This window comes from Jaculus jaculus, chromosome 5, assembly GCF_020740685.1.
Source record: "Jaculus jaculus isolate mJacJac1 chromosome 5, mJacJac1.mat.Y.cur, whole genome shotgun sequence".
NCBI lineage: Eukaryota > Metazoa > Chordata > Mammalia > Rodentia > Dipodidae > Jaculus > Jaculus jaculus.
The window spans coordinates 113,869,996-113,879,318 of NC_059106.1; the positions used below are offsets into that span (position 1 = coordinate 113,869,996).

The 9,323-nt window shown below is 45.6% G+C and overlaps 1 non-coding gene across 1 annotated transcript; it reads left to right on the forward strand.

Moving 5' to 3' along the window:
- The first annotated feature begins 7,265 nt into the window (after nucleotides 1-7,265).
- LOC123461276 lies at nucleotides 7,266-7,352 on the forward strand. Its single transcript, XR_006637563.1, has one exon. It is a non-coding gene; the product is annotated as a small nucleolar RNA SNORD55/SNORD39 (small nucleolar RNA).
- The last annotated feature ends 1,971 nt before the right edge of the window (nucleotides 7,353-9,323 follow it).

Here is a 9,323-nt window from a genome sequence, read left to right on the forward strand (position 1 = left end):
TTTAAGTCAACTGGCATACACTGTGGGTTTCACACATACTCCAGCATCCATTTCCAAAAAGCATATATTATTGATAACTTTATGCCTCATCTTGCCATTATCCCCTCTAGCAATGTTAGGGATTTTTTGGTATTGTCTTATCTCAAATTCACATTCTGATTCCCCATCAATACCCTTAGTGATGCTCTCTACCGCCCAATGAATTCAGTATTTAACATGGGGTTAAGCTAGATATGAGGTCCTAACTGTTCCTGCTGAACCAGCAATCCTGTTTCCCACCCGGAAGCTCCCCCCCGCGACCCCGACCCTGCCCCCCCCAGTGCAGGACCCGCCTGGACTTCTCAGTTTTGGCTTTGGGCGCCCAGTTTCACAAGTGCTCCGGGATTGGCCCGCAGAGTAGGCTTCACCCCCGCTTCAGGACGATTCTTCTTCACCCGCTTCAGGAGGACTTCGCAAGCTCTGTCTGGTCCCCCCCCCCCACACACACACAGCCTGCTCTCCAAAGCCACACCTACAAGTTGGGGTTCGGTGCAGTCCTTAAAGGAGGTGGTTCTTCTCTACCTGGACCAGAGGTGAAGAAACCATGGCCCCCAGGGACCCAAGTGCTTCTCCAGAGCTATTCAGCGCATCAGACATGGTGCTAACCGTAGATATTAAAATGGTGACATAAACTGAGTACCTCACCTGCCTTTAATCCCAGCACTGAGGAGGCAGAGGTAGGATCGCTTAGAGTTCAAGGTCATGCTGGGACTACAGAGTGAATTCCAAGTCAGCCTGGGTCAGAGTGAGACCCTACCTCAATAAAGCAAAAAATTAAAAAAAAAAAATTAGAGGGAATTAACATGGGATTTTTTTTATAATCATGGAAAATGCTAATAAAAATTTAAAAATAATAAAATAAAATTAAAATTAAAAAGAAATCTTAACAAGGGCTGAGGCTGGAGAGATGGCTTAGCTAGCTGTAAAGGTACTTCCCTGCGAAGCCTAAGAATTCAGGTTCAATTCCCCAGTTTTGGTTTTTCGAGGTTGGGTTTCACACTAGTCCAGGCTGACCTGTAATTCACTATGTAGTCTCAGGGTGGCTTTGAACTCAAGGAGATACTCCTACCTCTGCCTCCCAAGTGCTGGGATTAAAGGCATGTGCCACCATGCCTGGCAAAGAGATTCAAAGTGCAAGCACTTTTAAGTCTCTGCTTGATCCAGAATTGCTGTTGTCATAGGAACTGTCATAAGATCAGATGACCAAACACTGGGCTTTGTATGGGAAGGGGCACTTGTTATCCAAATGTTCAATTGCCAGGAAGAGAGAAATGGGCATGCCAGGGCCTCTAGCTACTGAAAACAAACTCCAGAGGCATTTATCACTTCGTGCACCTGGCATTATGTAGCTTTATGTAGGTGTACTGGGGAATTGAACCCGGGCCCTCAGGCTTTGCCACCAAATGTCTTCAACCACTGAGCCATCCATTTTTTTATTGCAAACCATCCATTAAGCTCCTAGTAGCTTGCAGTTAGCTAAGGTGAGAGTATTTACGCCATTGAAATTGGCAAATGCACCAGGATTTGATTTTTTTTTTATTTTCAAAGAAGTAGTTTACCAGAATTCTACAAGGCCCCAGGAGGACATGGATACACAAAAAGGAATTAATATAGCTGTTTTGAAACAATGTATCATAGTGAATGTGGTTTTTATTGAAGTTACAGTTTTTAAACAAAATCATGATAAAAACTGTGTGTCTACAAAAGCAGGTTGTATATGGGTTGAGAAGTTAAGAGAGACAAAATAGTGGTCATTTACTGTTTTCTTTTCTTTATTTCTTTCTTTCTTTTTTCTTTTTTTTTTTTTTTTTTTGGTTTTATGAAGTAGGGTTTCGCTTTAGCTCAGGGTGACCTGGAATTCACTATGTCATCTCAGGGTGGCCTCAAACTCACGGTGATCCTCCTACCTCTGCCTCCCGAGTGCTGGGATTAAAGGCATGCACCACCACACCCGGCTTTCTTTCTTTCTTTTTTTTTTTTTTAATTTGATTTTTCCAGGTAGGGTCTCACTCTAGCCCGGGCTGACCTGGAATTCACTATGTCATCTTAGGGTGGCCTAGAACTCATGGTGATCCTCCTCCCTTTGCCTCCTGAGTGTTGGGATTAAACTTTTATTTTTTTGTAGGAAGGAAAGGGTTTATTTTAGCTTACAGTTCCAGAGGATACTTTCCATCATGGTGGGGAAGACATGGTGGCAGGAGAGCATTGTGGTTGCCTTCTTGTTCCTGGGACAAAGCACCCAACTGATAGTAACAGATGGGAGGAAAGCTGTTTATTTTGACTTTCAGCCTTGAGGGAAGCTCCATGAAGATAGAAGAAAGACGGTAGAGCCGAGACTGGACATCATGTCCTTGCCAACATCAGGTGGGCAGCAGCAGTAGGAGAGTGAGCCAGACTCTATCGAAGTGGTACTGGCTATAACACCCATAAGCCTGCCCCCAACAAAAGACCAACTCCAGCAAGGTTCCATCCTCCAAATTGCCATCAGCTTAAATGAAGCATTTAAAACACATGAATTTATGGGCTATACTTAATTCAAACTCACAAAATAGGAGGTAGCTGGCCACACTGAAGCACAGTCAGGAAGCAAAGATCAGATGGGAAGTGGGGTAAGGCTGTAAAACCCCACCCCTCTCCCCCAGGCAGTGGCCCCCTTTGTCCAGCAAAGTTGCACCTCCTTAAAGTTCCACAGCCTTCCCTAACAGCGCCACCTGCTGGGAACCAAATGTCAAAACATGAGCTTAGGGGTGACATTTCACATTCAACAATACAACATCCTTTATATTCCCATTTGATGGAAGCACTGAAAATTCGGTCCAAAACTCAGAAACTGCTAATACAGTACACAGGGCTGGAGAGACAACTTGCGGCCAAGGCACTTGACTGCAAAGCCAAACAACCCAAGTTCAAATCCCCAATACCCATGTAAAGCCATATGCACACTGGTGCCTGCATCTGGAGATTCTTTGCAGTGGTTGGAGTCCCTTGTGTGCCATTCTCTCCCTCTCCCTCTCCCTCTCCCTCTCCCTCTCCCTCTCCCTCTCCCTCTCCCTCTCCCTCTCCCTCTCCCTCTCCCTCTCCCTCTCCCTCTCCCTCTCCATCTCCCTCTCTCTCTCCCTCTCCCTCCCTCCCTCTCTCTCTCTCTCTCTCTCTGTTTATCTGCCCTGTATCTCACTCTGCTGATAAATTAATAAGGAAATAAATATTTTCAAAATATGGTGTACAAATCTGTCCATTTTTCCTGGGGACACCCTACCATTCTTCCTAAAATCTTCCTTTCTAGTCTAGCCTATGACTAGACTAGGAGCTCGGGCTGCTAGATACCATCAGGCAGGTATAGTTGGGAAGCATTTCCTAGGGAATGCCTCAGAAAAAGAGGGTGAAATTAATGGAAAGTTCTTCCATGTAACTCATAGTGATGTAGTCTAAATTCTGCCACTTATTTCCTAGGATCTCCCAATTCAGTTCTGCTTGCAAAGATACCTGGTTTTACTGCAGGTCATTGGTTCCCAAATGATCTTATTATGCATCAGAGTCACCTGGAGCCTGAAAACACATTGCTCATCTCCTTCTTAGAGACTAAGTATAAGTACATCAAGTCTGTCCATGAGTGTTCATTTCTTCTTCTTCTTCTCCTTTTCCTCCTCCTCCTTCTTTATTTTCTCCTTCTCGTGTGTGTGTGTGTGTGTGTGGTCATATGCATGAGTGAGGTTCATGTGTACCATGGCCTAAAAGTGAAGGTCAGAGGAAAACTGTTTGTGCTTGTCCTTTACCTTTTTGTTGGTAGGATTTCTTTTATTTCCTGTGCCATTGGTCAGGCTCGTTGGCCCTTGAGATTCTGGGCTTCCTGGCAGTTTTGTCTTTGCCTCTTTTCTTGTAGGTGTGCTGGTATTACCAATGCTTGCACTATAACATCTTAATTTTGTATGTGTTTTTTTTTTTAACAACTCCTTTAGTCTTTTCCAGTAAGTGGCTATGCTTGAGACTGATTTATCCAGGGAAAGCAGAGAACCAAATTAATTTAATTGGAATTTTCTTCCAGCATAGTCTACACTGAAACCAGAGGAGGAAAGCACTTCTCTGTCTTCAAAGTGGGATGGCATGAGCTGAGAGCCGCAGCGGTCATAGTTATACTCTGTGGTGATGGCCAGACTAGAGAAAAAGTTCAGAATATGGTTATAGATGGTTGATGTGTAATTGAAAGAAAGAAGATAGGGAAGTTAGGTGGTTGCAAAACTATCACAGAGACTAGGAGAGCAGGCTGGAGGCCCTTCCAGTGATGGCTCCTGTTGCAGTCTGGGTCGCATTGCTGTTAGAAATCACCTAACCAAGAGCAGCTTCTGGGAAAAAGAGGTTTATTTGGCTTACAGGCTCGAGGGGAAGCTTCATGATGGCAGGAGAAAACTATGGCATGAGCAGAGGGTGGACATCACCCCCTGGCCAACATAAGGTGGAACACAGCAACAGGAGGGTTTGCCAAACACTGGCATGGGGAAACTGGCTATATAGCCCATAAGCCCACCCCCAACAATACACTCCCTCCAGGAGGCATTAATTCCCAAACCTCCATCAGCTGGGAACCTAGCATTCAGAACACCTAAGTTTATGGGGGACACCTGAATCAAACCACCACAGCTCCCCTATCATACCTCAGAATCAGCCTGTCAAGAATATCATGACCTCAGCTGCCTCCATGAGGAGATACCAGCTCAACTATAATTCATACTACAAAATTCCCTCTCCCTCTCCTTTTCTTAAGTTCCAAAGTAGGACTCACTCATGGAGGCAATAGCAGTCAAAATTTCCTTCTGTATGCTTCCCAAAAATATTCCATGCACATCAAATGTATATGCCTATGTGTGTGTGTGCCTGTATGTAAACCAAATGTGATCTCACTGACCTTGGGCCTGGCTGATGAATGTTGGGTTTTGTGAGAGTCTCCCTAGTCCTCACATTTAATATGCCACCAGTATTTGGGAATAAATGTAAATTGTAAATTACTTAGGGATGGCATTAAGAATTAAATAAATAATGGAGGAGCACAGAAATCTTTGAGAATTGCTTCAAGATGAACTGTACTTTTGAAAAGTAAAGTTACAGGTATACATATATATCTTTTTTATGTAAAAATAACTCCTTAAGTTAATGAAAATAAAAAGATATTTACCAGCTTTTATTTATTTGCTTGACAGAGGAGGAGGGAGAGTGAAAGAGACAGAGAATGGGTACGCCAGGGCCTCCAGCCACTGTAAATGAACTCCATATGCATTTGCCTTCTTGTGCATCTGGCTAATATGGGTCCTGGGGAATCAAGTCTGGGTCCTTTGGCTTTGCAGGCAAACTCCTTAATCCCTAAGCCATCCCTACAGCCCATACTTTTTATCTATTTATCTGTTTATTTATTTATTTTTACCAGCTTTTAAATGGCAGACTTTTATAGGCGGGCATGGTGGCGCATGTGTTTAATCCCAGCACTCAGGTGGCAGAGGTAGGAGAATCACCAAGAGTACAAAGCCACCCTGAGACTACATAGTGAATTCCAGCAGAGTGAAACCCTACCTCGAAAAAGCAAAAAAAAAAAAAAAAAAAGCAGACTTTTATAGTTTTTTTGTCTAAATGCCATCTCAAAACTTTCTAGAGCAAATGCATTGTTATTATAAGTGTTGAAATCAAAGCACCCTTAAAATCTAGAAACAAAAAAAATGCCCTAAGATATGAAAATAAAAATAATTCTGAGTAAAAAAATTAATAAATTATTAAAAAATAAAATAAAGAAAATAAAACCTTAAAAAAAATAATTCTGGGCTGGAGAGATGGTTTAGCGGTTAAGCACTTGCCTGTGAAGCCTAAGGACCCCAGTTCAAGGCTCGATTCTCCCAGACCTGCGTTAGCCAGATGCACAAGGGGGCGCACACGTCTGGAGTTCATTTGCAGTGGCTCGAAGCCCTGGTGAGCCCATTTGCTCTCTCTCTCTCTTTTCTGTAGCTCTCAAATAAATAAAAATAAACAAAAAATTTTTTAAAATAATAATAATTCTGAACCTGGGCTGGAGAGATGGCTTAGCAGTTAAGCGCTTGCCTGTGCAGCCTAAGGACTCCAGTTCGATACTGGATTCCCCAGGCCCATATAAGCCAGATGCACAAGGTGGAACATGCATCTAGAGTTCCTTAGTAGTGGCTGGAGGCCCTGGAGTGCCCATTCTCTCTCTATCTGCCTCTTTCTCTCTCTGTCACTCTCAAATAAGTATATAAAAAAATAATAATAATTCTGAATCTGAGAGTAAATAGCTTTGACAACAGGTCTGATTTCATGTAAGATATAACTGGATCAATATGTCATCTAGTCAATGCAACTACATTTGACTGTTGAGTTTAGCAATATAAAACAAAAACGTCTAGCTGTGAGCAGAGAACTGAGTTTCCACTGGTCACGTGACAGCAAAGTGCCAGTGAGCTCATCCTCATTTCTCATTGGACTCCTGCTTGCTCTGTGCCAGCCCAGAGGATTATGTGAGGAACAATACAGAGGCTGGCTGAGGTCACTGAGGGTGCCTCTGTCCCTGTGTCCCTGGTGTAGGCAGCTCATGTCTCTTTCCCTGATTCTATCTGTACCAGCTAGGTGGCCTCCAAGTGGGGTCAGTTCTGAAGTCAGGGTCCCAGCCTCCTTGACCTGAGTCTCCAGCACTGTACACTCCCCAGGGGTCCCTGCCAGACGTCTGCTGGTGTCTGGCTGTAGAACAGATAAAGACAGCAAGGAGCAGGCTGTGGGGCAGCTGACTCAGAGAGTGGAGGTCCTTGAGGCAATCATGATGAATTGTAAGGCAAGAGAGTTCCAGGGCGGCTTTGGAGAGGCAAGTGCTGTTATGGAAAACGCATGTGGATCCAGGGACTGCAATAAAAGATGGAGGAAGAGGGCAAGGAGCAAGGTGACCTAGGGCAGTAGCAGCAGCATGCAGTAGTGGTGGATCTGAGACATGGGCGAGGAGGAGAAAGTGTCAGTGATGGCTAAGCTGTGCACCCTGTGGGCAGCTGCTGCAGAAGGAATTCCCCGGGAAACCATCTCTGACCGAGACTGGTGTGCTAAAGGTTGATGGGCACTTCTTTTGTGACCAACCTGCCAAGGAAAGGGAAAGGCCAGAGTAGCTTAGGGCAGACACAGTAGATGAGCTGCAATACAGCTTCACTTAAGACGCCAGAGGATCCTCAGCAAGCTGCTAAAGAGAGAGGAGTGTATGATGACATCTTGGTAATGCTGCAGATTCCTGACTATGCAGTGGGGAAGCCAACATTGGGGAAACACAGCAAGATGACACTTGGGGATGGGTGGGGCTTTGTGCTCCCACTGTAGTTGGTCATGGGATGTGGACCTCCTTCAGAAGATGGGGAAGGGAGCTTTAGGTGAAGTGTCTGTCTGCGGCCAATGGACTACAAGAAGGAGATTGACAGCTGAGGCCTTCCCCTCGTGCTTCTCGCAGTCAGGGGGATAAACCCTGTACTTCTGAGCCCTGGGGCCCACCAGTGTCTACCATGTCAATGCAACATGGTGAGCATCATAGGAATGCTAGGTGTAGAGAGGGCTTGAGAAAGTAGTCGAGTTGGAGGTGTTAGGGACATGTATGTTGGGTGTGAGTGGATTTCAAGCACAGCCAGAGCTTGTTCCAGGTGAGTGAGAACCCTGGTCATGCTGCCCCTGAATGAACTCTCAGGCATGGATGCACACCATGGTTGGAAAGACTGCTGTAGGTTAGAAGCCACATGGTCCATGGGTTGAAGATGTTGGGGTGCTTTTCCCTCCATCTCTCCTGTACTCCCCCTTCCATCTCCCTTCAGGCATCTACTCGTTCCTCCTTGGATGCCTTCACTCGAGTCAGTCCTTGTCTCTCCCCACTAGAGGGCGATAGCTTACAGTGCTGGACCCTGCATCTACCTACCTTGTGCCTTCTTGCAGAGAGCAGAGCCAATGTGACCCTCAGGCTCTGGGGCTCTCCCCTCTCCCAAGCTTCTCCAGTCCTCACGGAGTCCTGTGGGGTGAGAAAGACTGTCCAGGAGGAGGACAGGAGCTGCTTCTTTACTCTGCCTTCTGAAGCAGACACAATGGCCAGCTACCTCTGCTTCAACAGATTGGAATAGGGTGTGCGTGGGGAGGGGCTTATCCCACAGAAGGCCAGGGCCTACTCAAAGATTCTGAATGGACATTCACTTCCCCCTTCTCTCCTGAGGGGCTAGAGCCAGAGAGCTTGCAAAATAGAGACTAGGTCATTTGTATCCAGGATATTTTGTATGTATGTAGTCTAGACTGGCCTTGAGCTCACTATCTGAGTCTATGACCTTCTGCTCTTGTCCTCCAGGCCTATGCTACCATGGCAATTTGTGCATTGCTGGGACTAAACCCAGCTGCTTCCCCGTTTACGCAAAGCTGGGGATTGTGCCTGCTAGTAAGCACTCTACCACTTCAGCCTCCCTACACCCCACCCCATAGGTATTCGTGTCAGCTTCACCACTGTGATCCCTGCCCGGCCGCCCCAGCACGTTTGGGCTCTGAGAGCAGGTCCTGTCAAGGAAATAAGGTGCAGGGTCCAGGAATCCAGAGGCATTAGTAGCTAGTCACTCGTTCTAGTGGCATCCTGTGGACTTCCAGAGACACTGAGCCTCTGGCCCCCTAGTGGTCTCATCTGAGTAACAGTCAGAGAATCTGTGGATGGTTTCTCCATGTTGTCTTCCCTTTTCTTGTTTGTTTCAGTTTAGTTGTTTTCTCTTATTTAAATTTACCAAGATAGATGAAGTGTTACTATGCCAGCAGTTGGCTTATCTTTTCTCAGATGCTATATTTTGTATCCTTTCTCCTGCTCTCCTCTCCACCCTTTCAAAGGCAAGGGTCTCATTCTAGCTCAGGCTGGCCTTGAACTCATGGTGATCCTCTTACTTCAGCCTTCTGAGTGCTGAAGAGAGGCATGAGCATCTTCTCAGACAATGGGCAGAGAGCAGAGTCATTGCCTTGAGGAGCCTGCTTGTTTCTGTCAGGTGACGGTGGTATTAGGAAGGGTGGTGGTGAAATGTCTTTAAGTTTTTGTCAAGTTCTACACTTTGGATGACCACTGGCTCTCATTTCTGGAGTTAAGCTGGATGGATGGATTACAGATATTCCCTTACAAGTGAGCAAGGATTTCCTGTGTGTGTGTGTGTGTGTGTGTGTGTGTGTGTGTACCAATGAGCTTATTAGGGTTACTTATAGAGCAGGGTGAGAGGTTGCTTACAGGAGCACGGATGACTCAAAGGCAGATGCAT